The 26,229-nt window shown below is 51.5% G+C and overlaps 1 long non-coding RNA gene across 5 annotated transcripts; it reads left to right on the top strand.

Moving 5' to 3' along the window:
• The first annotated feature begins 12 nt into the window (after positions 1–12).
• Positions 13–26,028, top strand: LOC118097417 (uncharacterized). 5 transcript variants are annotated; one of them, XR_004694033.2, is made up of 5 exons: positions 125–330; positions 15,322–15,383; positions 21,823–22,461; positions 22,605–22,735; positions 25,032–26,028. It is a non-coding gene; the product is annotated as an uncharacterized LOC118097417 (long non-coding RNA). The 5 variants fall into 5 exon arrangements; XR_004694031.2 differs by having other exon boundaries at positions 24,346–26,028; XR_009558604.1 differs by lacking the exon at positions 125–330 and adding an exon at positions 13–84 and having other exon boundaries at positions 22,605–26,028.
• The last annotated feature ends 201 nt before the right edge of the window (positions 26,029–26,229 follow it).

The following is a 26,229-nucleotide window of genomic DNA, read 5'->3' as shown; positions in this document are numbered from 1 at the left end:
GGACGGGGCAGGCGGGACGGATGGGGCAGAGAAGGAGGAGGAGGAGCCGCCGCGCCGACGGGGCTCCCGCAGGAATCGCCCCAGGTAGGAGGAGAAGCAGCGGCCGCCCCCCCCCCGTGGGATGGGATGGGATGGGATGGGAGGGAGGACCTTCAGGCCGGGGCGGGTCCCTCGCCGATGCGCGCTGCCGGGGGTGTCCTGGCTCCGGCTACCCTGAGGGGAAGGAGAAGAGGGAGCGTCGCTGCCGCCGTCGAGGGAGCTCCGTCTTTGGTTGGCCCTTGGCGAGCACCGCTTCCCCGTCCGGCCCCGGGAGCGCTTCTCGTCCAAGAGGTGGGTGCTGTGGGTTTCGGGACCAGCGCCAGCGCCTCCTTCCGCCTCCCCTGCCCCACTTCTGCTTCTCCTCTTCCACCCCCACCCACACAGCCCGCATGTCTCCGCGGGATATGGCGATTTGGGGGGATCCTAGGGGTAAATAATAGCCCTTCCTCGCGCTTCGCTCCCCAACCTGGACGACCATGGCTTGCCCCCCCCCTAGATTTGATCCTGGCTACGCCCATGCTCCTGCCCCCTGCCCCCTGGCCACAGCCCCCTCTCTCCTGCTCCAGGAATCCCGCGCTGCCCAACACACGCGCGCACACACGGACCCAATTCCTCTCGGCGGGTGCTGAAGGAGCCTGCTGGGCTGGCGACACCTGGCGGTCGCAGCGGGAACCACAAAGCGGCACTCCGCTTCATTCAGGCGCGCGGCTCCGGGGGTCTCCGTCGCTAAGGTCCCGTCGGGCGCTTTTTTGGAGGCCTGGGACCGCTTTGAAGGGCCGGTGGCGAGGGGTCCAAACGGGAAGTTCGCAGCGGGGGAGTTGGGATCCTGATCTGCTCCAGTAACACCCCCTATCTGAATATATAGCGTCTCTTTCGTTATAGATATATGTTTTTTATACCGAGAGCGTTGCTGTTGCGCTCAGGTACTGCTTGGGGGCTTCGCTTTGGGGGCTTCTGGTTGGCCACTGTGAGAACTGGGTACTGGGCTCGATGCCCCCCCCCTTGGCCTGATCCATCAGGGCTTATGGTAGCCCCACCCCCTCCACCAATGTCCAGTTTTCATTCTTTTAAAACACAACACCCAAATCCCCAGTCGCTCTGAACTGAGCATGTAAGCAGGATTCTACCCAGTTCCCCACTCAGATGTCACACAATCAGTCGTCCAGGTCCTGCTCGGGGGGCTTCCCCTTTGGGGCATCGAATTGGGCGCTGTGAATACATTTGGCCCAGTCTGCACTGCAGGGCCCTTCGGGTGATCTTCTCCTCGCATGTTTTCAGTGGCTTGGGTGTGTGTGTGAGGACTGGGAAGCCGCAGAAACCGGGAGTTTAGCACGGGCAATGGGTCTCCCTTCCTGCTGCCTCGGGTTATTTCTTTGCAACCTCTCTCAAATTTGGGAAAGAGCCTCCGCCGCGTCGGGTCTTCTCCTGCAGCCAAAACCAACCCGGACCCCCGTTGCTATCAAAGCGACGGCTGTGGTCCTCAGCCGGGGGCAGGAACCGGCCAAGGAAAGTGTGTGAAAGAGAAAGTGATGTTTATCCGTGTGTGTGTGTGTGAGTGAGTGAGAGAGAGAGAGAGAGAGAGAGAGAGAGAGAGAGAGAGAGAGAGAGAGCGTACCTTGTTTTTGCACGATGAGATTTCGGAAGGAGACTGGGACCAGAGTCCTGTTTTCTCCTTAGCTGCTTCCAGCGCTCACCATCCCGCTCCTTTCCCGCCCCCCTCCATTTCCAGTGACCCAGTGTTGCCTAGTGGTTAGAGTGTGGGACAAGGACCTGGGAGAGACCTGGGTTCAAATCCCTCACTTCGCCAGGTGACCGGGGGCCAGTCAGTCACTCTCCGCCTAACCTACCTCGCAGGGTTGTTGGGTAGATTAAATGTGGGGGGGGGGAGAGAGAGAGAGAGAACCACCTTGAGCTCTTTGGAGAAAAAAGGTGGGATTTAAATGCAATATGTAAATAAACAAAATTAATTTCCTTTTACAAGTTGCAATAAAGTACTGTAATACAGAATCTTATCGCCAGGGACCTCATTCCGTCTCCCTGCTTCCCTCTCCTCCATGTCTTCCATTTTATTCCATTCTGACCCGCTCAAGGCCATCAGACCCACTTCACAAATTATGTGGGCCCTGAAAGGCATTTCTCGCATTTCTTCATTATTTGGGGGGGGCGCTTTTCAAGTAGAGAGGGGTCACATCCCAAAGCGGCTTAACAGCGGAGTTCAGGCGCGATATGATTTTGAACCGGGAGAGCAGGGGGAGGCATCGTCCACACGAGACCCAGACCCAGAAGCGTGCGTGTAAGAGAGAAAAAGATTGTAAGATCCGTGTTTTATTCCCCGCGCCTTCAAAACCTCAGTGCATTTCTCTACGCCGGCGGGGAATACAAATATTATACAGGAGTCCGTGTTCAGACGACCACGGCATAAAAACCCACATGAGCAGCGCTCTAAATACCAAATCCCTCCACTCTCTGAACACGGGTAGGACTTGGAGACTGGTTTTTTTTGGGGGGGGGGGGAGCTCGCCTCTACTAATATTCCCTGCAGGCGAACCCGCCCCCCGTCGCCGATTGACAAACGGTTGGACGGGTGAAACTATTTGCTGCTTTCATTTATTTCGAAGATTTATAAAACGCTTGATCGAAAGAGATTCTCCGGCTCTGCTTTCCCCGGGTTAAATCGAGGGTTAAGCTCAGCCGCTGGCGATTTAGGTTAAGGAGCGAAAATGGACCCGAGGAATATAAGGCAATATTTTTTTTTATTGCGCCTATTCTTCCAAAAAAGGATTTAAACCGAATAGGAACGTTTGCTTCCTTAGCTGGAGGAGCGAGGCGGTTTTTCTCCGCCTTTTCAAAGGCTTGAAAACGACAAGAAACGCGTTAATGAATTAATAACAAAAACTTCTCAACTTAAAACAAAACAACACAATTGAATTTACAACCGCAACAAAAACTTATGAAAGGGGATTTTGGGGAGGGATCGATGGATTCTGCTGGAAGCCACTCAGGCGCGCCCAACATTGGAGAGGGAGAAGAGGCCCTTTTTTAGGCGTTTGGAGATCGCAGGCCCGCCGCCCCGGGGATGGGCGCCTGAGGCTGGTTTCATTTTCGCCTCTCTTGCGTCGCAAGCCCAGGCGGGCGGACGCCTCTCCTTTCCATCGCTGTTTAGGAGATTCCCCCCACTCAACTTTTGAAAATACGCCCCCCCCAAAAGGGCGCACGCCCAGACTTCATCTCCTCCGGGGCTTTCAAAGACTGGCGTGTTTGCCGCTTTGCGAGGCGAATTTCGAGATCGTTACCGTGGATTTATCCCGGTTTTTGAGCGAGAATAACAATTGCATTTCAGGAATAGCATGTGCAAATCCCCACACCCCAATTTATAATTATTATTGCTATTATTACTATTTTATTAATTGCTAATTTAATTTAGTTATTATAATAACCGTTGTTGTTGCTATTAATAATACCAACAGGAATCTAGGTCGTATTTGTTTTGTTTTTTGTTTGTTTGTTTGTTTTTAAACTACCTTGTCAGCCTCTTCGCGACTTCAGAATATTTCCAATGAATAATATTATTAATTGATTATTTCCGTGGGATCGAACGCTTTGCTCTGGCGCCCGCTCCCTTTGCCGAAAGGCGCCCAGGGGGGCCACACGACCCGGCCCGCGGACACTTCCCCCCTTCCCAGAGAAATGGGAAGAAACCCGGAAAGCGAGGTAACTTGTCTGCCCTGGGGAAGCTCAGCTGCCCCGCTCCGGGACGAGGGGAGACGAAGTTCGCTTTTATCCCGCTTTGAAAGGGCTCCGCTCGCCTTCCCTGCCAGTTCCCTGCCCGGAAGATTTGCAAATAAGAAGCTTAGCGAATATGAAAGTCTGAGGTGTGTGACACAGCCGCTCGAAAGCAAAAGCAGCAATCACGTACCCACAACGAAAGGAGGCAGGAAGGAACAGAAACAGAGCCTGCAAAGGGGGGGGGCTAGTCCTACTCGGAGTAGACGTATTAACTGGCACGCATAACTTAGGTCTAATGATTGCAGTGGCTTTACTCTGAGTAGAGCTGAGTTGGGGAATCACTCCTCGTGGCCCTGCTTCCGTTATAAAAACTGCTAAACCCGTTTCACTACCCTCCTCGGCGCCCCCACCCACTTTTAGTGGGGGTCCGGCTTATTTTAATTCGGGGTTCTCTGGTGCCTTCGGTGGGCTTTCAGAGGTGCGTCCGGAGAAACGGTGTGTCCAGGCTGACATAATGAAATGCTAAACAGTAACAATCAATTGCACGTTTATTCAAAATCCAGTTAAATTTTGTTTAATCAATGCTACAAAATTGATGAACCTGATGCAGCGACACCACCAAAGTCTGGTTGTCATCTCCGGTGTCCCCCTTGCCTCTTAGCGCACGCAAACACACACACACACACACAATATCTCACTGCTCCCCCAGGAGGTGCTACTGTCCTTTTTGGGAAATGCTGGTCTAAATCACCATCAGGCAGACACGGGCATTTCTGTAATAGCAGGAGAAGCCAAGAGGAGCTTGGAGACTTACTGGTAGGTCTGGGCACCTGCCTGTCTCTTGGGGACAGAAGGGAAAGCCCCAACATCTTCATCCCATCCCATGACCCCAGAAAAGGAGCATGGCCTCCCCAGTGGTGGCTCCAGCTTGCAGACCTCTGCAGACAAGCAAAAATACAGATGGTTCTTTATGAACCTTAGCTTGCCTTCCCTACTCTCATTTCTGTCTTTCCAAATGCCCATTGTTGACTGCTGCCTCAGTTTAAGGAAGAGGGTCTACCCGTTTCCAAATTGGCTTTTGGGCTCCCTGCAACCCATAATACAGCTCAGGTCACTTGGCTTCATCTTGGAAGGCAGAAATGTCTCTGGAGTGCCTAAACGTAAACCACTTCAAGGTTGTTGACAATCAAGCTGTATATAAAGAAATAAAGAAATAAAATTGTCGGATGCAAGCTTTGGAGTCACACAGGACTCTTGCTTCAGGATGAATCCTCAAAAGAGAAAGACAGGGCCCTGTGTGACTCAGAAGCTTGCACCTTAAAATGCCAAGATATGAGGGAAGCATTGACCCTCCTATCTTCCTATATGGCAGCTTTCTTCAAGCCGTTGCAATTCTCATCAGCTAGATTTAGCCGTGGGTCTAATAGTCCTTGACAGAACTCTCCATCACGAATGTGCCTCATCCCCCTTTCAGAGACAACTAAGACCATCACATGGCGGTGTGATTCTGGACTGTATAAGCAGGCAGTTTCTCAGATCCATTTAAAATCCCCTGTCAGCCACACAACCCCAAAGTTCAATTATTATCAGAGAAAATATATTTATAAAACTTTTATCTAGGAGGGAGAGCAAACCTCAGACCCAGGGGAGAAATGCAACCCCCCCCCCGGGCTTCCCATCAAGCCCTTGGGCCTTGCCCCAGGCCACACCCTCTTTCCCTAGCCTCTGATTGGCCCTGCATTGCAGATTTTGGATGGCTTTTGGGGGTCCCTCCCAATGCTCCAGTTCTGATTCTGCCTCTTGCTCGCTTGCCTGAATGGAAGGTGGAGAGTTTTATGCGCGAGAGCACAGTTTTTGTATACAAAAGTACAAAATCACACCTGTGGCTCCGCCCTCTTTTCCATTTGGCCCAACCCACTGCTGCCAAGTGGCCCCCAGAAAGTTGCCAGCGAGCCACTGTGGCCCTCAGGCTGAAAAATCCTCACCCCATGACCCTTTTCCTGCTGAATCCTTCCTAACACACATCCACGCTAAACAACTCCCCACACTTCCCTCATAGTTTCCTGGTCGGGAACAAGGCTGGATAAGGCCTTGTTGGCTGCCTGCCTGCCCATAAGTGCCAGAAATGAGGCTGGGAGGGTGGCTTTGGCCCAGGGCTAAGGTCAGGCTGGCATTTTCTCCTGTTGTGGAAATGGCTGCTGGGGGGGGGAGTGGGGTCTGGACCAAGGGAGAAAGAACTGTGTCCTTTGTTTCCCTTTCCCCAGCAAGCTCCACCTGCCTTTGTGCAGAGTTGCAGCCCTGCAGGGCTGCTTCTTAGGGGGAAAGAAAGGGTGTCTCTTTTGGGAAACCCACAAGCAGGATCCGGGCACAATAACTTCTGCTCCTTTGGTTCAGAGACTGCAGCCTGCATGTCCTTTGAGAATCAGTGGTTCCCAAACCTTTTGATGGGCCACCCCACCCCCCGCTTGGTTGCCTAAGTTCTTCATCCCCAGGGTTCCCTACCTTCTTAAAAGAATTATTCAGAATAGTACCACTGAGGAAAGACCAGGACGCAGTAAAAATCAGAACAGTAACAATTAATTGAACGTTTATTCAAAAGCCAATGAGAACTATTTAGTTTCATTAATTCAACACAGCAGATGAAATCGGTCCAACTTTTCAAAGTCTGATAGTCACCAACACCTCCAGCACCCCTGCCTCTTAGCAGCCCCCCCCCCCGTAACCCTCTCCAGGAAGTGTTAGAAACTGGGATAGAAAAGCTAGGAGTGAAATGGCTCCTGAGAGCTGGGTTATGGGCGCCAAAACAGAATGTCTAGTTGCCACTGGAGGAGTCAGCAACACTTTTTATTTATTACTTTTGATAAGCATGAATTAATATGCAATTCACGTAAGTAGCACATTGTTAATATCACATTTTTTTAGCAGAAACTGTTAATACATGTTTAATTTGGTGTTGACAATAAAAAAATATTGGTACCATACTTCAGTTTTCAAAACACTCTACTCTTTATTGCTAAATTCCTTAACATATTGTCTATCTTTGACATATACTTTGAGGCTTCAAAGCACATACATTTCAGGAATCCTTGAGTGTCAGCCAGGTGCAAAAATATGGCACCCAGACTCTTTGAGCTGCTTGCAAATGTAAAATCTTTAGGCTCAAAATGTGCCTGGCACCCTGCTAATTTCGAACCCTGCCTCTAGGGGGTTCTGCCACCCACTTGCATGCACACTGGTACCTATATAGAAAACCCAGACCTGGACTCCTTGGCGCCCCACCCACTGAGCCAGGGAGCCTCCAGGGCAGAGCCCAAATGCGGCCCTCCAGGGGCCTCTCTCTCCGGCCCTCGGAACTCTCCCCAGGCCACTCCCCTCCTTGGACTCTGATCCTGCCTCTTTCCTTCTCTGGAAGGAGCATGGAGAGAGGTGGGTGGGTGGGTGAGTGTGGATAGAAACCTGCCTGCTGTATGGAGGTAAAATTTGCTCCGGGACACTTAATTAATGTTTAATTATTATTCTTTAACATTTATGCACCTTGATGGCATCCATCTGTCTCGAGAGACAACAGAGTGCACCCCCAGGGGTCAAACTGCTGCATTAGCAGCACCGGAGTGAGCTCTCCGAGGCACAAGCCTGGGCAGCGTGTCTGGAGGTCGTGGGCTGCCCAGATGGCAAGACTCTTGGCCTCACTGATATGGCCTCACAGAGCAAGGCGCTTGGCATCTTCTGATTGTAGAAAAACCAACAGACAACCTCAAAGCTGTTTACTTACGTTCCAGTTGTGACACCCGCTTGTTTGTGTATTATGTTTATTGTTGATGCGTTGTCGAGATTATTTCATAGAATCATAGAGTTGGAAGAGACCACAAGGGCCATCCAGTCCAACCCCCTGCCAAGCAGGAAACACCATCAAAGCATTCTTGACATATGCCTGTCAAGCCTCTGCTTAAAGACCTCCAGAGAAGGAGACTCCACCACACTCCTTGGTAGCAAATTCCACTGCCGAACAGCTCTTACTGTCAGGGAGTTCTTCCTAATGTTTAGGTGGAATCTTCTTTCTTGAATCTTCTTTCTTTATTTAAAGTAAAACATGATAATGCATTTTTTAAATAATGAAATGTGCCTTGGTTGTCCTGCCTACCACTGACATACGTGTCCCCTGGGAGGGGACCTAGAAGGGAAGGCAGTCTTCAAGATGAAAGAGCCCCCCCCCCACCTCTGGACTAATAGCCCTCCTCCTCAATTTTGGGCAAATCTGGCCTCCGTTAAAGAGACCCCATTAGAGAGACTGCATCTTCAGCAGACTGCCACACAGACGGTAGCCGAATTTATCTGCCCGAAAGTCAGCCAGTGCTATAATGTTGTTGTGAAACAGTGGTAGGGTTTCTTTTTCTTGTGACAGGCCAAAGGACGCCTTCCTTTCCCCATTGCATAGCCAACTTATGGAATTCACTGCCGCTTGATAGCATTAAAAGCGGGCTTTGCACTTTCTAGGGACGGGTGACGTGAGGAGGGCTTGCCGTGTCCTGCTTGCTGGACTTCCTGTTGTGGCGTCTGGTGAGAAACAGGAAGTTTGCCTCAAGGGCCTTTTGGCCTGACCCAGCGGGGCTCTGATGCCTGTGAGGTTTTGAGGACAGATCTCTCAGATTCTTGCATTTCCCTTTCTCACTGAGCCTTCCATAAGGACAACCGCCACCCTCCTCCTCTTCATCTTCTTGCAACGGAGAGATATTCAACAACGTTTTGTTCTGACCCGATGCCCCCTTCATTAAAAGGAAGGCGCTCCCAGGCCAACAAGGGTGGGCTCAAGTCCCAAGGATGTTTTTTTTTCTGGGCCCTAGCAAGGGACAAACCGGCTGAAAAGCTTTACACAGGGTATGAAATGAATGTGTGATCTTAATTTTATGTTAATAAAAAATGTGATAATATTTCTACCTGTTGAATCCTAGAATCCAAGAACTGTAGAATTGGAAGTGACCCAAAGGTCATCTAGTCCAACCCTCTGAAATGCAAGAATTAGCTAAAGCATCCAGGACAGATGACCATCCAACCTCTGCTTAAAAACCTTCAAGGAAGGAGAGTCCATCACCTCTTGTGGGAGTCCGTTCCACTGTCGAACAGCTCTTACTGGGAGAAAGTTCTTCCTGATAGTTTAGTTGAAATATAAAACTTTGCAGAGCATGGAGAAAGTGCATAGACTTCTCAATGTAATACTAAAACTCAGCAGGGTCCTCCAATGAAATGGAATGTTGGAAGATTCAGGGCAGTTTTAGAGTTAAACTGTGGAACTCCCTCCCACAGGAAGCAGTGATGGCCACTGATCTGGATGGAGGCAGCCACGCTTCCGAGTACCAGTGCTGCTCTTGTGCTTGCAGGCGGGGCTTCCCAGGGGGGCACCTGGTTGGCTGCTGTGAGAATAGGATGCTGGACTAAATGGGCCACTGGCCTGATCCAGCAGGTTCTTCTGATATTCTTCCCCAACCTTAGCTGCCAGAGACTGAATCTTGGACCTTCTCACCAGGCAGAGCTGGCCCTCTGGTCAGACCTCACCTGGAGTACTGTGTCCAGTTCTGGGCACCACAGTTCAAGAAGGATACTGACAAGATGGAACGTGTCCAGAAGAGGGCAACCAAAATGGTCAAAGGCCTGGAAACGATGTCTTATGAGGAACGGCTTAGGGAGCTGGGTATGTTTAGCCTGGAGAAGAGAAGGTTATGGGGTGATACGGTATGATAGCCATGTTCAAATATATAAAAGGATGTCATATGGAGGAGGGAGAAAGATTGTTTTCTGCTGCTCCAGAGAAGTGGACACGGAGCAATGGATTCAAACTCCAAGAAAGAAGATTCCACCTAAACATTAGGAAGAACTTCCTGACAGTAAGAACTGTTCGGCAGTGGAATTTGCTACCAAGGAGTGTGGTGGAGTCTCCTTCTTTGGAGGTCTTTAAGCAGAGGTTTGACAGCCATCTGTCAGGAATGCTTTGATGGTGTTTCCTGCTTGGCAGGGGGTTGGACTGGATGGCCCTTGGGGTCTCTTCCAACTCTACGATTCTATGATTCTTCCCCTCGGCTACGGCTCCCCTTTGTGATAATCTCTCTGGGATGATCGAAAGAGATGGAGGAAGAGGTCTTTCCGAACGATGCTCCATCTCCTTTGGATCACTTGGAGAGGACAGGTTGGAGGCAAAGTCCTTTTCTGAACCAGAGATTATGGGATGTTCCCACCACTCCCCCTCCCCCCAGCAATGGGTGCAAAGCAAGGAGTTTGCCAAATGTGCAGAGAGGAGGGACATGTTTGGCAGGAGGCAGAACCCGGCTTTGAAGGCATCCGATGATCTCACTGTTGGTTCTGCATGCATGGCTGGGAACCAGGGCGGCTGATCAGAGGAAGCTACGTTATCCAGAGTTCAAGTCTCTCCAGAGTTTCAGAAAAGCTCCACTCGGAGAGTCCGGGGGTTGAGACTGAGGGCTCTGAACAACGTCCCTTTCCGTAAGAATAAAGTTAGATTCCAGTCCTCCTGGTTCTTAATGAAGGGCTGGCTTCACCTGGAGCATAGGAAGCAAGTCGTAATTCCAAATAAATCAGAATAGCTGGCCTATACGATTCAGGTCCTTGGGTCCGTCTAACTCAGTCCTGCCACTGAGTGGCTCTCCAGAAATTCAGGCAGGGAACATTCTCAGTCCTACCTGTGGGAATGTTGTAGATACTAGGAGAGGATATATTGATTGAATAGTATCCTTCCTAACTCACGCTTGTGAGTCAACAGCAGAGTGCAGCCCCCCCCCATATACAGCAGGAAGCTAATTGGTAGATTTGTTTGAATCTCTTTAGGGCGCTGTGGTCTAAACCACTGAGCCTAGGGCTTGCTGATCAGAAGGTCGGCGGTTCGAATCCCTGTGACGGGGTGAGCTCCCGTTGCTCGGTCCCAGCTCCTGCCAACCTAGCAGTTCGAAAGCATGTCAAAATGCAAGTAGATAAATAGGAACCGATACAGTGGGAAGGTAAACGGCGTTTCCATGTGCTGCTCTGGTTTGCCAGAAGCGGCTTTGTCATGCTGGCCACATGACCTGGAAGCTATACGCCGGCTCCCTCGGCCAATAATGTGAGATGAGCGCGCAACCCCAGAGTCGGTCACGACTGGACCTAATGGTCAGGGGTCCCTTTACCTTTACCTTTGTTCAGATTGGGTCCTGTTCCTGGTAAGGCTTCTCTTACCCCTCCTAAAAAGAATAAAGACGAAAGAAGCTTCTTTTAAAAGTAATAAGTCATGCCCACCTACCTGGCCACATGCAGGGGGACGATGCTGCGGACCAGGTGGAACTGGCTGGATCAACATCGCCCTTCCGTGTCCACTCGAGGCAAACAGGAAGTGTTGTACTTGACTGCTTATGCTACATCCCACACGACTTGGGGATGCTGCCAGGGATTGAACTTGAGGCCTCCTACGTCTCTAGGCAACATTCCTTTCCTTAAGAATAAGGTAGGCTTCCAGTCTCCATGGTTCCTAACAAAGGACTGATTTCAACAGGAACAGAGGAAGAACTTTCTGGCAGTAAGAGCTGTTTGACAGGGGAACGGACTCCCTCGGGTGCTGGTGGCCTCTCCTTCCTTGGAGGTTTTTAAGCAGAGTCTTGGATGCTTTAGCTGAGATTCCTGGATTGCGGCGGGTTGGGCTAGATGACCTTTGGGTATACCTTCCGACTCTGCATTCCTTTGATTCTATGAGGAAGCTGCCTTATACTGAGTCAGACCACTGGTCCACCTAACTCAGTTATTGCCTACAGTGACTGGCAGCAATGGCTCTCTAGGATTTAAGACAGGGGACGTTCACAGCCCTACCTGAAGAGGCCATTGGGGAATGGGCCACATCTCAGCAGTGGAGCAGCTGCTCTTAATTTACTTTTATTACATTTACCCCAAGGTCCCAGGGATGGGCGGCAACAATAAAACAGGCAACTGTAAAACGGGGGGGGGGGGGTAGGCACAATTGTAAAACAAGTGTTTTAGATTCAATTGAAACACTTCTGTAATGATTCCATATATAGAAAATGATACAAACCATTTTACCAAAAAATACCACGTATGGAAATAGTCTGAAAATTGTTCCAGTGCAGATGGAGACTGGGATAAAGGCCTTTAGGAGGCAGCAAAACAGCAAGAGAGATGTCTAATATTGCAAGGAGGAGGTGCCACCACACACAAGGCCCTGTTCCCACATTGCATGGAATGGACCCGCTTTGCAGACAGAAGATCCCGGGTTCAATCCCCAGCGGTGTCTCCAGTTATAAAGGCTCAAGGAGCAACAGGTACTGCAAAAGGCAGACATCTCTGCTTTGAGACCTTGGAGAGCTACTGCCAGTCAGAGCCGACAGTACTGGGTGGGTAAGCAAGGAGTCTGGTCTTGCATCCAGAAGTTCCCTGGTTCCATTCCCACATTTTCAAAAACAAAGAGGCAGCAGGACAAAACGGCCTGAGACTTGGTGAGGCAGTGTCACAGACACAAAACGGGACTCATACTGAGTCAAGCTGCCAGGCAATGAGGCAGTGGCAGTGTAGCAGTCAGAGTGCCAGCCTAGAACCTGGCAGGCCCTGGGTTCAAGTCCCTGTTCAGCCAAGAGGCTCGCTGGTGTGACCTTGGGCCAGCTGCCATCTCTCATCCTGACCCGACTCAACATCAGGAAGAACATTCTGACAGTCAGTGGGACAAACTCGCTTGGAAGTGGGTGGGCTCTCCTTCCTGGAGGTTTCTAAACAGAGGTCGGGTGGCCGCCTGTCAGGGATCCTTTGACTGTGATTCTTGCAATGCAGGGGGTCAGACTAGATGACCCTTGGGGGACCCCTCCAAACAATTCTATGATTCTTACTCTTCTAACCTACCTTGCAGGATTGTTCTGAGGAGCAAATGGTGAGACAAAGGAGTATCCGTGTCCCATTGAACTTCTCAGAGGAATATAAATAAATGAATTTCAAAACAAAATGAATAAATACCGTGCATTGTGAAGAAAGGCTCCCCTCATATTGCATTTCCTTCTTGACCAAACTTACAAAAGGGGCACCATCAGAGACCCCAAAAGGCACAAACTTAGCTGCACCCCACACCCCCGAAATTAACTCTCATCTTTGCTTCATCTTCGGCTAATTGTTGGAAACAATTTCTTTTCTCTCTCTCTCTCTCTTTTGGAGAGGTTCTGGCATCAGACTCTGCATGGCTGGTGTGAGGAATGGGTCCCCCAGGCATCATCCAGGTAATTTATTGGTCTGTTATGTATAAATCACACAGGCAGGGCCCCCCCAACCTCCTGGCAACCTGAAGACAAGCCGCTGTGTGTCCCTGAGGCCTTGCGTTGACTGACACCTGAGGTTTCCCCCTCCTGGAGAGGGGCAGGGGGAGGGGGGAGAGAATATTGCCACAAGGTGTGGGGCAAAGACCCCCACTCACTCTCTCTCTCTCACACACACACACCTCACTCCTAACAAGCACAAATTAAGGTTTGTGAAATAAGTTTAGCAGGAAAACATCAAGAGTCTGCTTTCATCTGCTATAATCAACAGCTGGTGTTTTGCAGGACTCGCAGGAACATAAGAACGGAAAAGCCTGCAGGATCAGGCCCAGGGGGGGGCTCATCTAGTCCAGCATCCTGTTCTGATAGGAGCCAACCAGATGCTCCAATGGGAAGCCCACAAGCAGGCCCTGAGCACAACAGCATCCATCTAATTGTTGTTTGCCATCATCGGGTAGACTGCTCCTGGGCATGGAGGTTCTGCTATCACAGTATACATCCATATGAATAGCCCTGCTAGATCAAACCAATGGCCCCTCTAGGCCAATATCCTGTTCTCAGTTGGGAAACCTTGCTGAGATCTGAGGTCAAGGTGGGCTGCTTTAACCTTTTCCAGCTGAGGGCCGCATTCTCTTCTGTGGCAGCAGTTGGGGGCCGCATGCCAGTGGTGGGTGGAGCCAGAGGCAAAAGTGGGTGGGGCAACACATGCAAATTTTGCCTTCCCAGGATAGGTTGCTTTCTACACACACACACCTCTTGCCACCCTGCGGAGATTTTCAAGTGCCAGATAAGGGAGGTCTGGAGGGCCACATCCCTCAGGTGGGTTGAATGGGCCCCCACTGGCCTGATCCAGCTGCAGCCAGGTTCTTCCAACACTCTTATAAAGGGTTATGAAAATTCACGGAGGAAGGTAAGGTTGTCAGTGGCTTGTAACTGGGATGGCTCTGTTCTCCCTGCCCTGTCGGAGGCAGGAAATGGATTTGCATGCCAGTTCCTGGGAATCGCAACTGGGCTGAGGAGAGTTGCCACACTCAGGTCCTGCTTGGGGGCTTCCTTTCTTCCCCCAATTGGGCCACTGAGAGAACAGGAGGCTGGACTCAGGGGGCCTTCGGGAAGGCTGTTAGCCAGGATTGTAAAACAGAACCTCCAATCAGAGGCCTGCTGTGATAGCAGAACCTCCATGCCCAGGGGCAGTCTATCTCTGTATACCAGGCAATGGGGAACAAACAGTGGAGAGTTGCTCAAGTAAGTGCTCAGGTCCCTTTGGGGCGCCTGGTTGGTCACAGTGAGGAGAGGGCGCTGGACTCGATGGGCCCCCTTTGGGAAGGCCACCATTAACCAGGATCGTTAAACAGAACCTCCAGGCACACGGGCAGCCTACCTCCAAACTGCAAGCTGGGAGAGGGCTGTTGCCTCCATGTCTGGCTTGTGGGTTTCCCGTTTGGGGCATCTGGTTGTACGCAGGATACAAGACTAGATGGGCCCCTTTTTACCCGATCCAGCAACCCCCGGGCAGGCTCTGGTTATGTTCTTATGGAACCTCCCGAGGCACTTTATGTCGGGGGCATTTGGTTGGCAAGGACAGGAGGCTGGCCTGGGCTGGACCCTTTGGCCTGATCCTGCTTCTACAGGGCTCTCGGGATGACTCTCCACGCCGTGCCCAAGCGGGAACCGGGGAGGAGGGGCGAGAATGAAACTGGCTTCGTGGCCCCTTTCTGGCTGCGCGCGAGCAGTGCGAGGCGCATTTCGGGGTGGCGTGCGCGCGCGCGGAGAGGGCGCCTTTCCCCTCAACGAGTTCCGCACATTGGAGCGAGGCTCTGGTGAACTCATTGGCGCGGCAGGGGGGTCTGGGGGTCTGGGTGCCCCCTCCTTTCCCCGCCATTAATCACCGCGCGAGGACGCGACGCAGGCAGGCCAGATGCGGGGAGCCAGCGCTCTCTCTCTCTCTCTCTCCCTCCTCCAGCAGCAGCAGCAGCTGCGGCTTTGGCGCATGCTCAGCGGTGGGCCCAGGACCGGCCTGACTTGGACAGGATACAAGCCCCCATTTCCGAGCCTCCCCCCCCTCAAAAAGCCCCCCACACCTGGCTTCGATTAGCAGCGCCTTGGCTGCCCGCTCCAAACCACTCTCAGCGCGACGCCACGCTAGAGGCGCAGGGAACTGTTAATCCTCCTGCTGGCTTCCTCCCCCGTGCCAGCCCAGAGGACCCTTTCTGGGGAGATGGGGGGCCAAGGCCCAACTACCCTGCTCTGGTTTCTCTCTCTCTCTCTCTAGGGCGCGTTGGCCAAGATCCCTGGCAACAACATCCCCAGACGGGCTTCGGAGGGTGGCGTGTGGTAAGAAGCCTTCCTATCCCTCCTCCTTGAGAATCCAGAGAGCCCTCCTCGCCCTTACTTCCAAGCCTCTTTATCTGAGAGGTCCCTCCTCTCAGCCCATTCGCACCTTCAGGCCTCATCCTGCTCTCCTCCCTCCCCATAATTGTGACTTAATCCTTTTGCAACTGGCTCTGGATTTGAGGAAAGTGGGGGAACCGTAAAGTCCCCTTTGGGTCTGGAAGGAAGGAAGGAAGGAAGTGGGGGGACATTCCCTGCCCTAATGCCAGAGCCCTCCAGTTTCTCCAGGGAGAGAGAGAGGCCCATCTCACTGGGCAAAGGAGAACTGCAGCTGGAGAGGGAGACTCTGGCCAAGGTCTGGCAGATGGGCGGCTTATGTTGGATGGGAAACAGCCAGGAGGGACAAGGGCTGTGAGGAAGTGGGTGGGGGAGAGGAGGGGAGCCCCCTTGTGTGCAGACAAAATCATAGAACTGTAGAGCTTGAAGGGTCCCCAATGGTCACCCCAACCTCTGCAATACAGGAAATGCAGCTATTGAATCCCTGACAGGTGGCCCCCAAACTTCTGTTTAAAAACCTCCAATGAAGCAAAGGATCCTAGAATTGTGAGGTTGGAAGGGATCCCAGAAAGGTTGATATGGACAAAATCTTGGGGTACGGTACTTAAACCATTTCCCGACTTCGCTAGGGTCTAGAGACCTGCGGATTCAGAATCGATCAGGTTCAAGCAAGAGACCTCAGCCAGGCAAATCAAAGCAGAACAGCAGCTAGGAAGCCTTGGTCGTTTTATTGTTGCAATAAGGTTCCCAACTCCCAAACAAAATCAGGGAAAAGAAAGCCCAAACAAAAGGGCACACGGGCTCTTAAGAGTTGTGGGATGTGATATCACTGAAACAGTCAAATACCACATTTCCTATCTGCCTAGACTAGAGTGTACACAGAGGGGAATGTTGCTCCAGCCAGGAGGACTTCCTGTCACACCTGGTCCGGAGCATCCTCCCCCTGTGTGTGACCAGGTAGATGGGCATGACCCTGGCAGGCCCCACAAAAGGGCCAGTCGTGCAGCCATCTTTCTCTCTTGATCCCTTCTCTCCATTATTCCTTTTGCTGCCTGTTGGCTGTCAGCCATCAACACATGGGCTCATCCTTCGCAGAGGATGAACCCACACTTTTCTCTGTAACTGTAACTACCAGCTAAAGCAGGGCTAGGCAACCCAAGGCCCAGGGGCCAAATGGGGCCCAATCACCTTCTAAATCTGGCCCACAGATGGCCTGGGAATCAGCATGTTTTTACATGTGTAGAAAATGTCCTTTTATTTAAAATGCATCTCTGGGTTATTTGTGGGGCATAGGAATTCGTTCATCCCCCCCCCCATATAGTCCGGCCCACCACATGGTCTGAGGGACGGTGGACCGGCCCATGGCTGAAAAAGGTTGCTGACACCTGAGCTAAAGCTGCCTTCATACTGTGAACTGAATGCCAGTAAACCTTATCATTACTTTGAAAAGAAAACTGTTGTGTCATTATTGTTTTTAAGAGGGAACTAAAGGGGTTTTACCAGGAACAATCCAATCTCGACAAGCCACACTGGATTGCTTAACTCAAATGATTCTCATGAATCCATCAACTGGCTTCCTGCAACGTACAAGGGAATGTGCTCTGCTAAGGTACTAGCTCACTAGCGTGAGGAAGGATAATATTTAATCAATATATCCTCTCCTACTATCCTCATCATTCCCACAAGAGTCCCCACATTTCCCCATGATACATTTAACACAGCAGCATCAAAACATCATCGGTATGTCATGGAAAAAACTGTGGTGCCAGGCCTTGAGATCCAGACATGCCCCTGGCCATCATGTATGGTTCAAGTCCACACTTCATGCGAGTTAATGAACATATCTACATATCCTAGTTACAGGTAGTTGGTCTGCCATAGTCGAAACAAGTAGTCCTTCCAGTAGCACCTTAGAGACCAACTAAGTTTGGTCTCATTGGTACGAGCTTTCGTGTGCATGAAGAAGTGGGCATGCAGGCGAAAGCTCATACCAATGACAAATTTAGTTGGTCTCTAAGGTGCTACTGGAAGGATTTTTTTTATTTTGACTACATATCCTACCCTAGGTGTGCTTGGGCGCCCCAGTTCCATTCATGCCATGAATCAGGTCCCCTCCCCTCCATCCTTGGACCACAATTTTTATTAGCCTACCCTTTGGAACTAAATGAAACCATCTATTGGGCTATTTCTTTGGCGAATTTCTATGTTTGGGAACGGGGTCTCCTTGTCTGATTATGCCGCTGGGAGAGAGGAATGTATTGAAATCAGTGGTGGTGTTTGCACCTAATGCTGTGCAGCGGAACGGGCTCCTCTGCTCTGGAAATGGATGTTGTCAAATCCCTGCAGCGCAGCACACGAGCTCAGGAGGCCAACGCTTCTGATGTCTTGGCTGGGTACCCCCCCATTAACCCCCTCCCCTCCGTAATAAAACCATCCTACCCATTCCCCAAATGCCAGCCTCTGTGGGTGCAGCAGAGATCCTGCTGGCACCCCGATAAGGAAAAGGCCTCTTCGTTCGCCATCCCTCTGGAGGGCTGAGCGTGCCCGGCTAGCCTTGGCACTGCTGGCGTGATAATTGCCGCGTGTTTGCGTCACGCCCGCGCTGGCCCTGCAGTACCTTCCTGTGGCCACCGGGTGGCAGCACCTGCCCCTGCTAGTACGCCCGTTGCCGGAGCAGCAGCGGCGCTTGCTGACGCTGCTCAGCGAGTGACGAAGGTAGCAGCCGGGGGGGGGGTGTTCAGGAGCTGGGGGGTTGGCATGGCTTGGCTTTGCCTTGCCCGGTGGGTCGAGAAGGACGTGCCCCGAATGCCACGGAGCTCCACAAACACTGGCACCCTTTCCCTAGGGGGCAGGCAGCTGGCAGCTGGCAGCTCCCAGCCTCGTTGCAAAGACAGAAGCGGGAGCTCTTCTGCCTTTGACAGCTGCATGACAGGCAGATATCCAACAGGGAACACTGTGCTGATCGCAGCAAGCTACACCCGTTGGTTTTCCACCTACTGTGTACCCAAAACCTTGGCTAGGACATATGGGCGGCTTCCTGTTCCTGACCTCCCTAATCTTGCATCACTAATGTGTGTTCAATTATAAGGAGCCGGTATGGACTGCTAGGACCAGAACCTACCTCACAGGGTTGTGGCGAGGATAACTGTACTCCGCCTCAAGTCCTTGAGGGATAGGGGGAATATAAACGCATCGAACTGATCATTCAGCCAAGCCCTTAACAGCTCAGGGCCTCCTCAAAGCAATTTTGTTTAGACAGAACTTCTCCAGACATGTACTGTACTGTTGATAGGTTTTAGCCATGGATGTTTTAGTTGAGACTTCTGTATTGCAGGGGGTTGGTCTAGATGCCTCTTGGGATCCCTTCCAACTCCACAGTACCGTGGTTCTGTTAATCCGGTTTTTAGCTCGTCATTATTTTAACTGTTTTTTGAAGGTTTCAAATAGTTGTTCTTAATTGCTTTTTAACTGATAGCTTTTGTAAAGTGCTTTGAAGGTTGTTTTTTACAGTCAAGCGGCATATAATACGTTTTATGAAACAAATCAGATCTAAACTCAACATAGCAAAACATAGCAAGCAATAAATAAAATGCACCAGAAAATTTAAAAAGGCAATGTGGGCTTTCAGATCCCAGCAGAGCATAGGTTTGCTTGAAGTGACCAAATCTTCAGTGGGCCATTTTATCCTCACAACAACCCTCCAAGGTAGGTTAAGCTGAGAGACTGTGACTGCACCATGCTGTCTCCCTTTCCATGACCTTGCCCATTGCACTTCCCATCTCACACTTTTTAAAGTAAGATTGTGAGCTATAATAATTATATATATGGAATGTTCAGGGAGGCAGGAGAGGATATATTGTTTATTAATATCCTTCCTAGCTTGTGCTAGCAAGTTCCTTTACTTAATATTGTTGTTGTTTAGTCGTTTAGTCGTGTCCGACTCTTCGTGACCCCATGGACCAGAGCACGCCAGGCACTCCTGTCTTGCACTGCCTCCCGCAGTTTGGTCAAACTCATGTTCGTAGCTTCGAGAACACTGTCCAACCATCTCATCCTTTGTCGTCCCCTTCTCCTTGTGCCCTCAATCTTTCCCAACATCAGGGTCTTTTCCAGGGAGTCTTCTCTTCTCATGAGGTGGCCAAAGTATTGGAGCCTCAGCTTCAGGATCTGTCCTTCCAGTGAGCACTCGGGGCTGATTTCCTTCAGAATGGATAGGTTTGATCTTCTTGCAGTCCATGGGAATCATAGAATCATAGTGTCTCCTCCAGCACCATAATTCAAAAGCATCAATTCTTCGGCGATCAGCCTTCTTGATGGTCCAGCTCTCACTTCCATGCATCACTTTACTTAATAATAATAATATTATAATATTTATTATTTATACCCCACCCATCTGGCTGGGTTTCCCCAGCCACTCTGGGTGGCTTCCAACAGAAAAATGAAATAAAACAGGCATCCCCAAACTGCGGCCCTCCAGATGTTTTGGCCTACAACTCCCATGATCCCTAGCTAACAGGACCAGTGGTCAGGGAAGATGGGAATTGTAGTCCAAAACATCTGGAGGGCCGAAGTTTGGGGATGCTTGAAATAAAATAATCTATTAAACATTAAAAGCCTCCCTAAACAGGGCTGCCTTCAGATGTCTTCTAAAAATATGGTAGCTGTTTTTCTCTTTGACATCTGATGGGAGGGCATTCCACAGGGCGGGCGCCACCACCAAGAAGGCCCTCTGCCTGGATCCCTGCCACTTGGCTTCTTGCAATGAGGGAACCCCCAGAAGGCCCTTGGTACTGGACCTCAGTGCCCGGGCAGAACTATGGGGGTGGAGATGCTCCTTCAGGTATACTGGACCGAGGCCATTTAGGGCTTTAAAGGTCAGCACCAACACTTTGAACTGTGCTCGGAAACGTACTGGGAGCCAATGTAGATCTTTCAAGACCGGTGTTATGTGGTCTCTGCGGCCGCTCCCAGTCACCAATCTAGCTGCTGCATTCTGGATTAGTTGTAGTGTCCAGGTCACCTTCAAAGGTAGCCCCACGTAGAGCGCATTGCAGTAGTCCAAGTGAGAGATAACCAGAGCATGCACCACTCTGGCGAGACAGTCTGCAGGCAGGTAGGGTCTCAGCCTGCGTACCAGATGGAGCTGATAGACAGCTGCCCTGGACACAGAATTGACCTGTGCCTCCATGGACAGCTGTGAGTCCAGAATGACTCCCAGGCTGCGCACCTGGTCCTTCAGGGGCACAGTTACCCCATTCAGGACCAGGGAGTCCTCTACACCTTCCCGCCTCCTGTCCCCCACAAACAGTACTTCTGTCTTGTTAGGATTCAACCTCAATCTGTTAGCCGCCATCCATCCGCCAACCGCCTCCAGGCACTCACACAGGACCTTCACCGCCTTCACTGGTTCTTCACTTAGCAGAATTTACATTCCCCTTTTGCATGCACAGCAGATAGCTGGTTGCAGGCTTGTTTAAGCCTCTCGCTATTTTATACAATTCAGTATTAAATTGTATATTCCTGGTAAGTTTCCTCTTATCCCTCTTAAAAGAATAAAGACACAACAACCTTATTTAAAGTCAATAAAAGTTGTTTACTCACATCAGTTCACAGCTGGATCCCTGAAGGCAGACTTAGTTACAAATATATACCTGTGCATCTACCCCATATGGGAGATTTGATCCCAATGCTTCCGCTAGCTGAGAAGCTAGCAGAGCATTTCTAGCTAAGAAGCTGGTTCAACAAGGAAGGAAGTGAAAAAGAGAGTGTGTGGCAGCATGCCTTGTCCTTTTGTTACCTGGACAGGTAAGGTCGCCCCCACCTCTAATCACATGCAAAGGAAGGATGTTCCAGCCAGGAGGAAACAGGAAGTTTTCAATTGGCTGGCCCAAACCTTCCCCCCCCCCCATGTCTTCTCTAGACGCTGCTGGACTGCAACTCCCATCATCCTCTCTGGCTGCTGGGAGTTGGGGACCAACAACATCCCGTGAATGGCTGCCGGTGCCCCCCCTCCCATGATAATGACCCCCTGCTGGGCCCTGTATGATGTGCAGTCCAAACCTAGGAATCTTTGCCTTGCATGTCTTGGCGTACAGCGGTTTGCAAAGGGTTAAAGCAGACGGAGAAGGGAACCCAATTCCTAAACTGTCTCCTTGTCCTTTGATCTCCGTGCTGACCGATACTCTCAGGTTGAAGCTCTCACTTCCTTCCCCCCCCCCGTTTCTCTTGGGGGTAGTTCTTGTCTTTTGGGCTCTATCCCTGCGCGCAGAACAAAGGCGGCGAACGCGGCTTGCCTGTATTGCCAAATCACCTAGAACTAGGAACTATTTTCCTATCCAAATGCGCATTTCCTATAATAAATGTAACTTTCTTATTTCAACAACAGTTTACCCAGAAGGAAGCCCAGCTGAGCAAAAGGGTGCTAACTCTGCAGCCTGCAGGGACTGCGCTCAGGATCAGGGCCCCGCAGAATTTCCAGACGTGAGACCTTCAGGAGCTTCAATCTGCTTCATCGGAAGTAAAATGGACCTCACAGGGACGGGATGGTGGTGAGGACCACCTTAAAGAGCGAGAAAATGGGGTGGGTGGTCTGAGCCTCCTCAAAAAAAGGGCGTGGGAAGGGCCTAAGAGAAGCTTCTTCTCCTGCAAGGAGCAACTCTTTGGTTTAGCCAATCCTCACCGACCCTCAAATGCTTCTCTGCAGCCATGAGGACTAGAAGCTTGGGGATTCCTTTAGAGTGGAAATGAGAAGGGGTTCCCCACTGCGTGGCACAGGGTGGAGGGAGGGAGTAGTCCTGGGCGCGAGGGATGCTGAAGTTTCTCTGTGATCCGCAAAACTGTTTGCTTCCTTCCTGTGATATTATCAAGGTGAAGATTCCGCATTTCCCTTCAGAGGTTGATTGCCCTTCTGAGTTTCTGCCTGTCAGACAGCTATGAAAATAGAGATATGGCTCTCTGGGTGTCATTGGACCTCTTCATCAGCCCCAGCAGTAAAAACAAACAAACAAACAAACAGAGAGATTTGGTAAATAATAAAATATAATAATACGAAGATGTGGTGCAGTAACATCTGGCTTTGCTTTCAATGATTTCTCTCTCTCTCTCTCTCTCACACACACACACACACACACACACACTTACTCTTTCTTTACACCCTCCCGCACCCAGAGAGAAAGCGAGGAGTCCGGCTGCTCCTGCGTCCATCACGAGCAGAGGAAGGGAAATGCGCTTTGCACATGCTCAGAGGACACCTCCCAACGCTCAGCTCTGGCAACAGCAAATGACTGTTTCAGTCCCGGGTGAGAGAGATGAGCCTCTTTGAGGTGGGGGGAGTGGGGTTCAGAGGTGGTGGGGGCGCGTGGAGAACTCAAGAGCGCGATGGGGCTGATGCCTGAAAGGGGTTGAAGAGCCTGCCAGCCTGGCGCAGAGTGTTGGGAGGGGGCGTCCTTGGGTGTGTGGGCTGCTGCGGGGGAGGAAGAGGAAGAGGTGACTAACTTGAGCTCTGCGCCCACCCACCCCACGCTTCCTTCCCTCACTCCCCACGCCTCATTCATCCCTCTCTCCATTTCTCTCTCCATCCACCCGTTTCTTCCAGACTTTTCTCTTCCCCTCTTCCTAGCGCTGCAGCAGTTCCGGGGCATGGGCAGAGAGAGGGGTGAGCTGGAGCCTTCACCTGGGGAGCGGAGCGGGTTTGGACTTGGAGCCCAAACCTGGACAAGGAGGGGTGGGCCAGCTCAGCGGGGGGCCCTCCCCACCTTGGCCCGAGGCGAGGGACCCAGGCATCTTCCCTGCATCAGCACCAGCCTTCATCCCTGGTTGCCATGGAGACCACAATGATGCTTTTCCAGGGCAGAATGTGAGGTCAGGGGAGGGGGGCGGGAGGAGGACGAGCAGCTTCAAACACAAACAAGATTGGGAGCGGGGAGAAGGCAATTGCGGGGAGTGGGGGCGCGGCGGCGCCCGGATATGGTTTCCAGGCAGTAAATACGCCGGGGGGGGGAAAGGGGGGGGTTGCTTCTTTTTGCAGATTGCAGTGTAGGAATGAAGCTGGAATTGGGAAAGTGAACCGTTGTGGCGCTGGGGGACGACGACAGGCATTTGTGGTTTGTCCCTTTCGGCGTTATCTGTAAGGCAAAATGTGGGGAGCGGAGGTCATAGTCCGCTGGCAAAGCCCCCCCCCCCCATTCCACGCTCTGGGTTAACAGACCTGGAGTAAAATAGCAATTTTAGCCCCCCTACGGACTAGCACCTTGGCACGACTTTAAGAGCCCAGGGCACGTTTTTAACGCTTCCCTTGGGGCTGGGTGTGGGGAGAAGAAAGCGACAATTTTTCTCAGTGTAGACCCCCCCTTCCCACAGCCAGCCAGCCGGCGATGCCCCCCCCTCCCTCGGGTGGCGCTGACACTTCCTCGCCCTGCTGCCCATCCACCTTCTTCTCCCACGCTGACTTATCCCTTGCCAGCCCCGCGGTGTGTACTCTCCGATATAAGTATTATGGGAGGGGGTGTACGCTGCTGCCCCACCTCGGCCCCTTTCTTCCTGCTGCCGCTTTGCCCAGGGTTGTGGGTGGGTGGGTGGGCGCCCCACTCTGGGAGGGGAAGGAGAGGATGTTGTGTCTGGAGAGAGAAAATATTCCCGGGATATCTTCCACCCCCAAAGTCCCTTCTCAGAACCGCTGTGCGTGTTTCATGCAGAGTAGAAAGGGAGGGGGAGGAGAATGAGGCATAATGAGAGGCTAACAACGTAACGCAACCCCCCCCCACCTTAATCTACTTCTAAGTAGTAGTACTACTCTGGCGCTCCCCCCCCCTTCCCCAAAAGAGCCTCTTCCTTAGGATCAGGCTGGGGGAGGGGTGGACTGGGTGTGTGTGTCATCTAGATATCAGTAGCCCCTTTATTCTGTCCTCAGAATCCTGTCCCAGCCTGCCGTTGGCTAGGCGAAGTCAGACCCCAAAAGGAGAGAGTCCTCTTCGACCATGTAGACACGCGCGCGCGCGCACTACTCGGATTTATTCCGCATCCGCCGCTGGTTTGGGCACACGGCTTTAACCGCGACCCGCATCCACCCCGTCCCCCGTCCCCTTGCCGGCTCTTCTGATAGGTTCCTTTTCGATGCCCCCCCCCGCACCCTGCATGCAAACTGGCTTCGATCCAGATTGAGAAAAGCAGCCGCCTGGCTGCATTTGGAGCCAATCCGGTAACAGTGCCATACAAACCATTCCGCTGAGCCGGTTTCTTCTGGGCTGGCAGGGGGTTTTCAGTGGGTGGGTTGATGCATCTTTTGCCAGAGGCAGGAAGTGCTCCCCTTGGTGAGTTGGCACGTGTAATTTGGAGAAAAGAGAATAGATTAATCCCAGATTAAAGCCCGTTAGCAACTGTATTTACCCAAGGGTCACGCTGTAGCTGGAAGCAGGAGGTGGGGGGCGGAGGTCTGTTCGATTTTATTAGCATAACTCCCAACACACACACACACACACACACACACACACACACACACACACACACACAAACACGTACACGTGAGAACAAGAGCCTGGCTGCTGGGTCAGGACAAAGAGGCCCATCTAGTTCAGTATCTCCTTCTCTCTTTGGCAGGAACTACCTGTGACAGGATTTGAGCACAGGAGCCCTCTCTCCTCCTGCAGTTTGCAGTAGCTGGTAGAACAGGGGTCCCCAAACTAAGGCCCGAGGGTCGGATGCGGCCCAATCGCCTTCTAAATCCGGCCCGCGGACGGTCTGGGAATCAGCATGTTTTTACATGAGTAGAATATGTCATTTTATTTAAAATGCATCTCTGGGTTATTTGTGGGGCCTGCCTGGTGTTTTTACATGAATAGAATGTGTCCTTTTATTAAAAATGCATCTCTGGGTTATTTGTGGGGCATAGGAATTCGTTCATTTTTTCCCCCTTCAAAATATAGTCCGGCCCCCCACATGGTCTAAGGGACAGGGGACCGGCCCCCTGTTGAAAAAGTTTGCTGACCCCTGTGGTAAAATCACAGAATCCTAGAACTGTAGGGTTGGAAGGGGGCCCCCCAAGGGTCATCTAGTCCAAACCCCTACAATGCCGGAATCACAGTGAAAGCATACCTGATGGATGGCCATCCAATCTCTCTGCTCCAGGGAAGGGGAGTCCGCCACCTTCTGAGGAAGTCCAACGTCCTGTAGGAATCCTGCAAGCAGGACCTGAGTGCAGAAGATGCCAGGAGGGCCTCTGCAAGTCAGTGTAGGCAACACTGAGCTAGATGTCATGATCTAAGTTCCTGTTTAAATAACCCATGAGGACCGGAAGTTTAGCAGCTGCTTTGCACACAGAAGGTCCCAGGTTCTCTCCCCCCCCCCCCAGCATCTCTAAGCAGGACTAGGAATGTCCAAGGCCACCTAGTGAGCTTCGTGGCTGAGTGGGGACCTGAGCCTGTCTAGCCCAGGTCCTAGTCCAGCACCTTAACCTCTGCCCCACATGACAACTCCCATCACACAATGCATGTCCCACAGACTCCTTCCGTTTAGAAGCCCCAAGGCAGGTTCCCCCTCCCCCACCTAGGCTCACTGAGAAATAACAAAATAAAAATATTCCTTCCAGTAGCACCTTAGAGACCAACTAAGTTTGTCATTGGTATGAGCTTTCGTGTGCATGCACACTTCTTCAGATGCACACGAAAGCTCATACCAATGACAAACTTTGTTGTTGTTGTTGTTGTTTAGTCGTTTAGTCGTGTCTGACTCTTCGTGACCCCATGGACCATAGCACGCCAGGCACTCCTGTCTTGCACTGCCTCCCGCAGTTTAGTCA

The sequence above is a fragment of the Zootoca vivipara genome, chromosome 15 (assembly GCF_963506605.1).
Source record: "Zootoca vivipara chromosome 15, rZooViv1.1, whole genome shotgun sequence".
Classification (NCBI taxonomy): domain Eukaryota; kingdom Metazoa; phylum Chordata; class Lepidosauria; order Squamata; family Lacertidae; genus Zootoca; species Zootoca vivipara.
The sequence above is the reverse complement of the archived record's forward strand: the minus strand, read 5'-3'. Positions and strand labels throughout refer to the sequence as shown.